This window comes from Octopus bimaculoides, chromosome 25 (genome assembly GCF_001194135.2).
Source record: "Octopus bimaculoides isolate UCB-OBI-ISO-001 chromosome 25, ASM119413v2, whole genome shotgun sequence".
Classification (NCBI taxonomy): Eukaryota; Metazoa; Mollusca; class Cephalopoda; order Octopoda; family Octopodidae; genus Octopus; species Octopus bimaculoides.
Window position 1 is genome coordinate 23023692 of NC_069005.1, and position 4218 is coordinate 23027909.

Genomic DNA, 4218 nt, shown 5'->3' on the forward strand with positions numbered 1-4218 from the left:
GGGGGGGTTAATAATTTGATCACTACAAATTACGTTAGCGTGAGTTGCAAGGGATTGACAGTTTAACTCGCGCAGAACAACCACCACGCAAGAAATTTTCTTTCGACAGTGCCACTTAATCGGTTTTCTCGTTTATATTTTGCCGAAAAATATACACACACACGTAAACACGCACACACACACACGTGTATGCACACATATTCACAGACATTTATTTATGACGAGCTTCCGCACAGGCTCTGTCTACTAAAATTCCAACCACGATGTATTCAAAACTCGAAAGTATTAGGATAGAGAATACATATCCAAGGTGCCACGCAATAGGATCGAACTCTAACTTAAGAAGGTAGTAGAGCGAACCTGTAAATCGCAGCCATTCTTGCTACGTTGCTTCTGTGTTAAAAACTAAATCAGTTTCTTCAAGGACATTCTATATATTTACATATTTTAGCTGTTATCTTTTTCTTACTGATAATCTAAAGACCAATCTTAGCTCTGATTAAGCAGACCTGCCATCAAAGGTATTTCAGTCATAATCATTGTCTTTTATTCAGTTATAGAGAATCTTGAGAAGGCGCATGGCTTAGTGGTTAGAGTATTCGACTCACGGTCGAATATCATTTCCATGCCATCCTTTCGAAGTCGATAAAATAAGTACCAGTTGAACACTAGAGTCGCTTTCCTCCCTATTTAATAAGACATGGAGACAGGAAAGGAAGAAAGAGGATGATGTAGATAAACACGGCTTGACAATCTCTGATCAAAGAAACTTACCTGGTAAAACTAAACAATTTAAAACTAGTCTCTTTAGGAAATATCAAGAACTGCATTACACAGCTTGTTTTATCCTTAAGACAGTAGATTTGATAGAAATTTCGCTGCTATTATTAATAGGTCGACCAACCACATAAAAGCTCACTTGTGGGTTTGATCATTTTAAAATTCTTTCTTTCTTTACTTAGTGTTTTTGGAGACCGTAAGGTGTGATTTGATGATGATTCGCTTGCTATTTCTGTTCAAGTGGCGGTTAACCTCGTTCAGGTCAATTGAATTATTTATACATTCAAGAATGTTCGTGATGTTATTGTAACTGGGGCGGAATGTTCCAGTGGGCTCATAATTAAAGGCGTTCCAGTAGTGAGCATCGCATCTTTTTTCACGTACTTTATCTTTCATTTCATTTTTCTAATATCTCCTCCTAATTTAAAAAAAAATTCTCTCAAGACTGTTAAACAGTGGTTCTCAAACTAAAAAAAAGATACCCAGAGTTTCCACCCCAATCTTAGCGTATATTTTCCCACCCCTTTATTGTAGGAGGTGGAGCCAACACACACAGGCTCCTCCATTAGCTCATGATAAATTATATTGATGACATTGTTTTTGTTGTTGTTTAGCCCGAGGTCAGCCCTGGCTGTGCAGACCTATGATCATAAGGATTCCAGTCGTGACCGATCCATCGTTGTACCCTGGAGTTTATTACATAATTTAGAACATTTTTCCTATTTATAGACAGTAGTGTATCATTCGAAGAATATTTAGCTCCCAACTTTTGTCGGTCAAGCTAACATGTAAAAACCTTCATCGTTGACTCAGCATAAATTATGTTAATATCTTAGTAGAAAAATTTTGGTCGAAGAACATTTAGAGCCTCGCCTCTCTCATTGGCTCATTATAAATTATGTTAATGTAACACGGGAGTCATTTTGGCTGTGCGATTCCATAGAACCGCTTTCACTGATTTCTTAAAATTATGTTAGTATGATAGAGAAGACCATTTTGGTCAAGCAACAGATGTAGGCCCTCCCCTCTGTCCTTGATTCATCATAAATTATGTTAATGTAATAGTGGAACCATTTTGATAGATCGGCCAGTAGAGAACAACTATTTCTCCACTGGCTTCTCATAAATTATGTTAACATGACAGGGGATATTTTAGTCGACCACCCATCCCTCATTGACGTATACATTAAGTTAGAGTGATAAAGAAACCAATTTGGTTGAGCGACAACATAGAACTTCCTCGATGATAACTTATAAATTATGTTAATATGACGGCAGCTACATTTCAAAGTAGAGACCATATAGACCTCTCTCTCTCTCTCTCTCTCTCTCTCCCTCTCTCTCTCAATGACTCTTTTTAAATTCTATTAATGTGATAGGGCGACTACGTAGAACTTTTCTTCCTTTAGTGACACAGCATAAAGTATGCTAAAGTGATTTCTAAATTATGCTAAAGCGATTTTTAAGTTATGCTAAAGCGATTTAAAGAGTACCATTTTAGACAAGCGACCCTGTAGATCTTCCCCATCTCTCATTGACTCATGATAAATTATGTTGATGTGCAGTGAAACCATTTTTTTTTTCATTTCTTCAAGAAAAACTTCAGAACTTGGCGTTATTTCAGCGACACGTCATAAGTTATGCTAAAGCAACAGAGTACCATTTTAGACAAATGGCCGTATAGAAACCATCTCTTCTCTCATTGACTCAATAAATTTTAATGGATTGTAGGGACGCAGTATTTAAATAATAAATTGTTGACAGTGGAATCATTTTTTTATCTTCAAGAAAAATTTGGAACCATTTCAACGACACATCATAAGTTATGCTAATATGATAGAGTACCATATTAGGCAAGCAACCATGTAGAAGCCTTCTCTTCTCTCATGACTCGTAATAAATTATGCTGATGTGACAGAGGAATCATTTTTCTTATTTATTCAAGAAACTCTAGCACTTGGTGCCAGTTCCAATTTAGGTAAATGACATATTAATTCTTAATATGTTCCGGCAGGTTCAAACGCGACGCTGTTCATCGTACACTTGACGACAAATTGAGTTGGTTACTGCCTCAGAAAGTGGGACGCCATAGAAAAGAGAGAAAAAAACAAACAAACAAACAAACAAACATAGAGCCACGATTGGTAGATTTGCTGGGAATATAAGGACGGGATTTTGTGGAGGTCTTAACGATCGTGACTTTCTGCTGACAGCTGAAGAACACAAGACAGCTGCTTAAATACCACTTTAATTGCAATCTGCACGCACGCACGCACACACACACACACACACACACACACACACACACACACACACACACACACACACGTGTGTGTAATTTCGTAGCACGGAAAATGCGGTTATGATAATAACGATGATGTTGGTGAACCTGAAAGTGCCGACAGTAGTGATAGTGGTGGTGATGATGATGAAAATATTAATAATGATGAGGGTGGTGGCGGTAATGATGATGATGATGATGATGATGATGATGATATGATGGTGGTGATGGTGCTGCTGCTGCTGCTGGTGGTGGTGGTATTGGAGATGATCGTACTGGGGTCGATTTAATAGACGAATCCTACAATGTGGTGCTCCAGCATGACCATAATTCAATGCTTGAAACAACTAGCAGACTATATATATATATATGACAATGATAACAATAATAATAATAATAATAATAATAATAATTATTATTATTATTATTATTATTATTATTATTATTATTATTATTATTATTATTATATAAGGATAATGATAATAATAATAATAATAATAATAATAATAATAATAATAATAATAATAATAATAATAATAATAATAATAAAGAGTACGGAGACTTGTACATCCACAAAATGTTTTTTATAGCTATATATAGCATATTATAATGACCTACACGTGTTTCTACTGCAGCGACTACTCACTCTTGAAAATGCAACCTTGCAATATTGTTGGTGCAGCTGGATGTAAATGGACGGACCTTGATGAAGCTGCATCGACAATATTACAATATCGCAAGGTTACATTTGCAACAGTGAGTAGTCACTGCAGCAGAAACGCATGTAGGTCATTATAATATGCCGTATATAACTATATATATTCGATTAGTTATTCTTAAATCTAATACGTATGAATAAAACTACATTTCACTGACGAAGTCTAAAAATACCGAAACGCTGTGGTCACAAAAAACAACGAGCAATCAATTTTCTATCTACCACAGCTTTCTTTCATTGACGTTTTGATTAATATAAATATCAGAGTTGTCTCTCTAGTCTCTTACGAAGAAATTAAACAATAAAGCTAATGACTTCTTTAATTAATTTTTTAAAATGGGTTTCAGCCTTCGGCATTGAATATTTCTCTCGGTTTACCTTTTCTCCCCTGCCCACCCCTCTCTCTCTCTCTCTCTCTCTCTCTCTCTCTCTCTCTCTC

At 36.0% G+C, this 4218-nt stretch overlaps 1 protein-coding gene across 1 annotated transcript in view; it reads left to right on the forward strand.

Moving 5' to 3' along the window:
- The window catches only part of LOC106874343 (angiopoietin-related protein 1), an 86384-nt gene that overhangs the window by 10897 nt on the left and 71269 nt on the right, over positions 1 to 4218 (forward strand). The window lies entirely within an intron of this gene.